Raw genomic sequence first — 9,721 nt, 5'->3', positions numbered from 1 at the left:
AGGACCTCAAACCAATCCTTTCAACACAACCCACAATTTAGAATCGTAACCAAACAACAACTTTGCAAAAATAGGGCTACTAGGCAAAACATGAAATTTTAAGGTTTTCACTTGAACAATCTATGAAATCACTGAAGGTATAGTGGATTTTGGTGAGATTTAATACCCCTAACAACATATTCCAAGACCAAAACTTGATCCACTCCAACACTCCAAGGATCCACCAAAGTACACATACCTAATCAGGCCCTAAAAGGCTTGGTTTACAAAGGAGGACCAAAAGAATGGGCTCATGAATCAGGTGCAGGGCTTAGGATCTCTTCTAGGGACTATTTAAACACCAAATACACCTTTACTTAGTTGATTTCCTTAACCTACTTTAACAACTCAAATTCCTAGAATTTAGGACCAAATACATGCAAATATTTGGCCTAGGGCTTGCAAGTAAAATTACCTTCCCTTGTTTTTTCAACTCCAACTTTTTGAATCTATAAGATCACTCCTAGGGCTTTCATTTCCATTGGGTTTTGTGCCATTTGAATTGTTCAATTTAAAGCTATAGGTCCATTTGCGCAAAACCCTCTTGAACTTAGGGTTTCTAGACTAATTTTAGAAAAAATGCTCTAACTTTGCTTAGAAATCACCAATAAACCTCAAATCAAGTGAATAGGATAGAGGACTCAATAAAGTTTCTTCTTTGAACATTCAACCTCCTATCCCAATCCATACAACATGTGTGGAAGCGAGAATGCAGCAATTCTGAGCCAAAAAACTAGTAAATTTTATTAAAACTTGCAAAAATCCGTACATCAAACCAACCTATTATTTTGGGAAGGTTGGGTGTTACATTTATGTGCTTTCTTGATTGATTAACTACCATAGAAACAGTTGGAATTGGTTCAAAATTCTTCCTCCCTAATTAGCAACTTTTGACAAAAAATTGCTTAGCAACTTTTGTTGCATTTTTGCAATTTTCAAACCAAGAAGTCCTAAGACTTTCAAACCTACCTAAGACTTAAATAAACCTATTCTAAGGTCTTTTCAACCTTCTTTGGAGTATATTTCTTATTCTAAACCTATTTTTTCCCTTATAGGTCTCCAAGGATTCATGGTTTATATGAACATCAAATGAACCTTGAGCCTTTACAAATGGGCTTGTTATGACATGATCTTATTCCTAATACCTAAAAACCTTATCAACTTGTTGAAGAGACACCTAGAAAGGTGGTATGATGTAGAGTCCTTGAAAATGCTTTATGAAGACCTTGAGTGCCTTGAGTACCCTGCACCATATATATATATATATATATATATATATATATATATATATATATATATATATAAGTTATTTAAAAAGTAAAATAGACTAGTAGTAAATTTAACTTGCTTGTAAGTTTTGTGGCCTATCTACACCTAAAGAATCAAAGGCATCACAAGTCTCAATTTCAATAGCCACAATATTACAAGAAATCCATCTAGTAATCTAAGAAATCTAGAGAGTAATTCTTCCTTGTATCCCCTTGGCAAGGAACCTAAGAGATCACATAACTAATAAGGGTAAAAGTGGAATAAATTTTATTCTATTTTTAACACAAAATTGAAGCACATACATTTCATTTTCAATTCTTCTAACATTAAATATTTTGATATATCTCATTGATTAAATATATGAATATTCTATATTAACTCAACAACCAAGTTCTTATAGGTTCCCAAACATCACTACTAGAAATGCATACATAAGTTCCCATAAGTAAAAACCATCATAAATATATGAACAAGATTTCATTATAAATAATTGAATCCATTATTACAATTAGATAGCGTAAAAATCACATAAGCATACCAAGGACAATCATCTTGATATACCCATTCTTCTTTATTGCAACTAAGCATGTGTACATATACATATTCCAAGGAGCAAGTAATCATTATATATCATGTTTTCATATACTTCTAACATTTTTCTCCTCCAACATGATCTCTATACAAAATGGATACATAAGTATTATATCATAGTCATGATATAAAAATATGATGTTGCAACATCTAGTCACACACAAAAAAAGATGCAAAATTGGAATGTGTGAAGAAAGATCATCCAAGGCTCTTGAAAAACTTTGGAAAAATACTCAATGGATAAAAGACTTTCCAACCAACCATGGAACCTTATTGCCTCACTCCCCTAAGCTAGGAGATAAAACTATGCCCCACACCAAGTTCAAACATAAGCAAGGGGATAAAATAGCTATTTTAACACTAATAAAGTTTATTGTTGATCAATATTGTATCAAAAATTCAAACTATTTAGGTATTGAATTAAACTTGATAAAAAAATGGCAAAGAAGGAAAACTTTAAACATGAACAAGATCATAAATCATATGATGATGACATATTGGAAATGATAAACTTATGCTTAAACAATGATCAAGTTTATTGTTAATCAATATTCCATCAAAGTTTCAAACTAATTAGGTATTGAATTTAATGTCATACATGAACATATCTAATTTAATGTCATACATGAACATATCTAATTTAATGTCATACACGAACATATCTAATTTAATGTCATACATGAACAAACATATGATAATAAATGATAACCAATAATGTAATGTACATTAACGAACACATTTAATATATTATGATAACCAATAATGTCATACATGAGCAAACATATCATATATTAACCAATAATGTCATAAGTCTAATAATGTCATGCATCAAATGAATGTCATATATACATCAAATGTATATCGAATATGTCCACTAATATAAAATCCAACATATATGTCCACTGATGCCTATACATATACATGTCTATCAACTATATCTTCTCCTTCCCACGAGGAGAAGGAAACAAATCTCTCAAGGTCTTCTATCGTCATGTGGAGGAGACGGTGGTGATGATGGGGTCTTCCTCACACGCTTGCTCGTTCTCTTGTTGAGGCTTTTCTCTAACTTGAGCTAATACAAAGTAGATATGAATCAATAATTATTGTACATTGAAATCAAATATATGTACACACAAAGTTAATTATTTTCTTTCCGCCATCAAACAATCGCTCTACAAGTCCACCTTGAAGGCTCGTGGATGATCAAGTGTAATGAGACCCTACAACAATTCAATCAATATAATCACTTATTAATAACATTAGAAATTTTGATACTAACTATTATAAACAACAACTAAAACCAAGAAAATTCTTTCATACCTCAGCCAATGGCTCTGAACTAGCCATAGTTGCAACCACTCCACGATCGACGAATTGTCGGAGATGAGGAGGAGTGTCTGATGTCATGAGCTACATGTCATACAATACACGTTACATGTAACATGAAACATGAAACAAATATAATCAAATTAATTAAATTAACATGAAACAAATGTACCTCTACGAAGCTCATATGATGTCTATGCTCCAAGTCCGTAGTAAATGTCGACGATCCTATAGAGAATTGATACACATGCATAATTTTTTTTGTCAATCATTAATATGATTACTTAATAAATATATGTATTAATTTAAATGATTAAATCGATACATACCTCTAGACTCGTGGACGAGGCAAAAAATGGGGCTAGGGGATCGCTACTAAGCCCACTAACACTCTGACCCTGAATTTTGAACAATGGCAATAGATGCTAATTAATTAATCATTCACTATACATATGAAATGTGATCAAATTAGTAAATTATAATTGTAATTTACCTATGTGTCAATGCCAAATGTGTCATTCAAGAACTGATTAGTGACAAGCCCATCATTTGCACCATCTCCAGCATGAGTGTCAAATGTGCATAAGGATTCACATGATGTGCACATGTGACTGTGATGCATAGAAGGCTCCCCCTCAACTAATGGACTCGTGCAATGGATGAGGGTCTACGTCAAAGCATTAATGGTCCCTAGAGCACTGGCCTCTACATGTTCCTTCACAACTGAAGGAATAGTCACATGCTCACCCTCACTATATTTGGGGCATGACGTGCCCTCGACCTCTCAAATGATAACCCCCCACCTCTACCCTGGGAGTCTAATATATCAAAATAATTGGGGATCTCCCCAAGGACAAACTCACAATACAATTTCTTTAAAAAATGCATGGGGACCTCGTGATTGTTGCAAGGAGGGGTATCAAAAACCATCCACCATCTATCCAAAAAATTATTTCTAATAGCATTGTGTATGCACCAATGGATGGGGAACCATTTAGTACCCTCTCTAACAGTATTTTGTGCACCAGGTTTTCTAAATAATGCACATATTTTACCTTTTGGTATTTCATTTTTTTTAACATCTTGATATGACAATTTATTTGCATAAAATCTTTTTTGTTCATCCCTCTTAACTTGCCAAACATCTAACTGACCACTAACAGAAGCTATCTATGTCTTAATGGCTTTGAGGGATGATGCCAATTGAGCTCTCATTGGATTGGTTTGTCCACATTCTTTCAACTGACCAATGAGTCCTTCTAATTCAGTTTTGCCTCTTTCTATTTCATTTATTATATTTTCTTGTGTGCTGGGCAGAGGTCTTGCAATTGGTTCAGGCTGCGAAATTTGTTGTTCTTCTTGTGGAGGGTTTTGGTTTTGATTTTCTTGAGGGTTTTGAGCTTCTTGGAGATTTGTCAGTTCATTATTGATATTTCCTAATAAGAAATCAATTGAAATCTAAATAAATAAATAAATCTAAAGAAAATTTGTAAAAACACTATAAACCAATATAAAAAACATATCAAACAATGCAAAAAGAAATTTAGATAACATACGACATGCTCATGATCTCGAACTTTGCTGGTGAGGAGACATATTGGCAAGGCAGGTGGTGAAAAGTTTGATTTCTTGCAATTTGTGTACGCACTGCTACGAGGAGAGGTAAGAAAAAGAAGTGAAAATGAATGGGTTGCGGGTATGCAGCCCATTTATAATATTTTACTTTTTTAAAAGTACGTACACACTATAGCGCCTATGCGCCATTGAAATTGAAAAAAAAAAAAGGTGTCACCTTTTTGGCACCACAACTTGGTGCACATACCCACATGTATTATCAAGGATAAAGATGGTAAAATGATTGGTATTGGTATAAGAAGAGGTAATGTTTTTTAGTTGAATCCTATTGAGATGACATCTTTAGTTGCTAAAGTTAAACAATTGGTTACAAGAGGCTCTGTCACAAAAACTTTGCTAATATTGTGAAGATTAGTACTATGCTTGTTTTTAGAGATTTGCCTAAAATTATGAAGTCTACTAATATGGTATGCAAGGAATGTGCTATGGAAAAGCAGAAGAAAAGTTATTTTCTGAGCAAGAAGTTTACTACATCATCGAAGTTGGAGATAGTACACACAAATTTAAGTGGTTGAACAAAGAAAAGATCCTTCTATGATGAAAGGTATATTATGATACTTGTTGATGATTTTACTAGGATGATGTGGATAGCATTTTTTAGAGAGAAATATGAAGCATTTGAGAAGTTTAAGGTGTTTAAAAATAGAGTTGAAAATGAATCTGGTTTGAAGATTAAATGTCTAAGATCTGATAGAGGTGGAGAGCTTACTCCAAATGAGTTTAATAGTTTTTGTGAAGTGACTGACATTAAAAGACAACTTTCAACCCCTTAAACACCTAAGCATAATGGTATAGCAGAAAGGAGAAACATATCAGTAACAAAGGTAGCAAGAGCTATGATGTTTGAGTATAATGTTTCAAAAATATTCTGGAGGGAAGCGATTAATATAATGGTATACACCATGAACAGTGTACAAAATTAGACAAGGTACTAGTAAGACCCCTTATGAGCTTTGGTTTGGACATGCACCCTCAGTTAAGTATTTCAAAATCTTTGGAAGTAAGTGTTACATTAAGAGAGAAGATTGTATCAGTGAGTTTGATGCAAGAATTGATGAAGGTATGTTTCTTGGTTATTCATTGAAAAAAAAAATCTTACAAATATTTTAATCAGAGAAGTAAGACTATTGTTGAGAGGAAAAATGTTAAAGTTGATGAAAAATTTGGAATTCAAGAAAGAATGTTTGACTATAATTTTGATGAAGAGATTAATCCAAAGGCTAACTAAGAAAATGTTGAGGTGTTTTATGAGATTGACACAAATTTTTCAGAATAACATACAGATTGTAGAACATAGAGAAGAACCAAGGAGTGAACCTAGAGCTGAAGTTAGAGTTGAGACAGTGGCACCTAATAAGAATTTGGTAAAGAATTGTCCTACTGGTCAAATTATTCATAGCAAGGACAAAGGAGTGATGACAAGAAACAAGGTACAAATAAAAGAATTATGTTTGATTTCACAAGTTGAACCTAAAAGTGTCGATGAGGCTAGTAAAGATGATTTATGGATTAAATCTATGAGAGAATAATCAGATCAGATTAAGAAGAATGATACATGAGAATTGGTTCCTAGACCTAAGGACATGAATGTAATTGGAACTAAGTGGGTTTTCGGAAATGAGATGAATGAACAAGGTGAGGTTGAGAGAAACAAAGCAAGACTGGTATGCAGATGTTATTCACAACAAGAAGTTATAAATTGTGAGGAAACATTTGCACCTGTTGCTAGAATAGAAGTAGTTAGCATATTTTTGGCATATGCAACTAACAAGAAATTTAAAGTGCAACAGATGGATGTCAAATCAACATTTTTGAATGGAGAACTTGAGAAAGAAGTTTACATTGAGCAACCTGAAGGTTTTCCTTTGACAAAAGGAGATATGTTTTGCAAGTTGAAGAAAGAATTGTATGGAATGAAACATGCATCTAGAGCATGGTATGCAAGATTGGACAAGTATTTGACAAATTTCAAGTTTGCTAAAGGTACTGCAGATAGAAATTTGTATTTGAAGGAGATTGAGAATGATTTATTAATTGATGATGAAGCAATTGAAGCATTTTTTGGTGAAATGAGGAAGTTTGAGATGAGCATGATTGGTGAGATGAAGTATTTCTTGGGATTGCATATTCTTAAGAATAATGATGATATTTTTCTATCACACACTAAGTATTTTAAAGATCTACCAAAAATATTTGGTTTGGAATGGTACGCCTATGATAATTGGTCACAAGTTATCTAGCAAAGATGAGGCACCTACTATTGAACATAAGAAGTATAGATCTATGATTGGAGGTTTGCAATATTTAACTCACATAAGATAGGATATATCTAATGCAGTTAGCATTGTGATGAGATTTCAAGTTGATCCTAAAGAATCATATTATGTAGCAGTAGATAGGATTTTCAGATATTTGATGGTACATCAAATTTTGGGTTATGGTATGACAAATCAAATGACTTTACCTTATGTGCATATATTGATGTGGATTAGATAGACAGTATGGATGTTGGAAAGAGTACAAGTGATGGAGCATTTTTCTTAGGAGGAAGATTAGTTCCTTGGATAAGAAAAAAACATGACTATATTTCATAGAGCACAATAGAAGCAGAATATGTAGCAACAACAAATAATTGTAATCTGATCATGTGGATGAAACATATGTTGAAGGACATTGGAGTCGAGTTTATAGAGCTTGTTATCATACATTGTGATAACACGACTATAGTGAGTATGTCTAAGAATCATGTGCTACATTAAAAAATAAAGCACATATCTATTAAGTATCATGTTTGGAGAGAGAGTTGCAGAGAAAGATATCATATTAGAGTATATTAGTATGAAGGAGCAAATAGAAAACATATTTACAAAGACAATGTCGAAGGATACGTTTGAGTACTTGAGAGGTATGCTTGGGGTTATGCTCATGCCTACTTCTTAGTAGTTGATGCATAGATTGCATGAGTCTAGTGGTACAGAGAACTGTTCTTTATCTGGACTGGATGCATGATGCTTCCTCTATGGGGGAGTATTTGTGTTTGAGTTGAGTCATGAAGGACTCTTGGTAACTGGTATTAAATAGTGTCTTTGGACACTTGAGCTTATTGAAGATCTTATGTAGTAGAGTTGACATATGATGCATTTGTCATTGATATCGATGGGGGAGAGTTGTACATGAAAAACATCTCATAGTACATTGGGAGAGAGATTGGTATATGATATTGATATCAATGGGGGGGAGATGTTCCTGAGATTCAGATTTGATTGATGAAGAGGATTGAAAAGAAGATGATTATAGTGAGCAGTTGCAGTAGTGAGTTTTTGGTATTCATAGAACTTAGATGTTTTTCATCTATTTTTCCATCAATGCCAAAGGGGGAGATTGTTAGCATGAATGCTAATGGTATGCCTATGGGGGAGTATCCTAACATTGGTGGAGAGATGATACAATGATCATATGTTGCATTCATGACATTGTGTGTCATTGATGTCAACATACATGTTATTCTATAGAAGCTTGACAAAGCAATAGACAGAGATTGAGGTTGCATGGTTCCAGGATTAAAGATGAGGATATGAGCTGTTAAGGACATGTTCTACAGAGTGTCCAAATGTTGTGGCTAAGCGTGCATGCAGAAATATGGAGACGGTAGTTATTTGAGATTTATTAAAGGCATCATTCTGACAAAGTTCCTAAGAAGCAGTTACTGATGTTTTGATTATATCTCCTAATAGAGATAGAATCTAGTTAAGTGCAATTGTACAGAGGTGGATGACATGACAAAGATGCAGTGGTCAAACACGCAATCTCAATGTTGCATGTGTGAATAAATGTGAAGATTGTGAGCCGATAGTGTTATGAAATCAAGGAAAGATGTAAAGTTGTAATGTAACATGTATTGTATTATCTTAGTGTGGTTCTATATTGTAATTGTAAATTGAGAAAGCCTCAAGGCTGACTCAATAATTATTTTAAGGACTTGGTATAAAGGAAAGTTATTTTTCCTTGTGGTAATGAGTGAGGGAAGTGTGAATTAAGTATATGATTGTGTAATGCAAGTATGCAAACTTGGATGTGAGATACAATGAACCTGCTATTGAATATCTTGAGATCAGAGAAGTGTTTGGCATGGATAAGGCATGTCGAGCTAACATAGAGATTGTATTTGGCAAAGAGGTTGTTGTGGATAGTAATTTATTTGTATTATTCTACAAAGGATAGTAATAAGATCAGTTGGACAATGAGTTCGGTGATCTTGTCCCTGAAGCTGTTTCGACAATGGGTCCTTCTACCTTCCACTACTCCTAGGAAGGTTGGCACAACTCCTAACAGGGTTGGAATCTCCTCATAGCGATTCAAAATCTCCTAATAGAGACTAATATGTAATGGATGTATTCCATTGACCCTTAACAGAGTTCATCCTCTTGCAAGAAACTTATTTATTAGTAGATCATTTTGTGGGTACAATCTCCACTGGAGTTTTCTCTCTAATTAAGGGTTTCCCTAGTTAACAAATATAATGTTCTTGTGTATGGTGATCTTGCTATGGTTGTTGCACTTATTGATTACATATTTTAGATTTAATAAGGTTGATAAAAGTTGTTTTAATTGGATAACTGATTCACCCCCCACCTTGAGTTATCTTGGTGGACTTTACTTTCTAACATAAAGGTTCTTAAAGAGCTCACTAGGGATCAAGTATCATTGAGTACGTGGCTTCAACATTGAAAATGGATGATGTCAAGATTGTGCACTGGGTGAATTTGGTGAAATGGACACCCCTTAGTCCTTGGCTCTTAGCCAAAGATGTTCAACTGAAAGGCTCATACTCTCGCATTGGGTTGCTACAAATATTTCATGA

Source organism: Cupressus sempervirens, chromosome 9 (assembly GCF_028749045.1).
Source record: "Cupressus sempervirens isolate cs-2001-9-10 chromosome 9, ASM2874904v1, whole genome shotgun sequence".
Taxonomy (NCBI): Eukaryota; Viridiplantae; Streptophyta; class Pinopsida; order Cupressales; family Cupressaceae; genus Cupressus; species Cupressus sempervirens.
The sequence above is the reverse complement of the archived record's forward strand: the minus strand, read 5'-3'. Positions refer to the sequence as shown.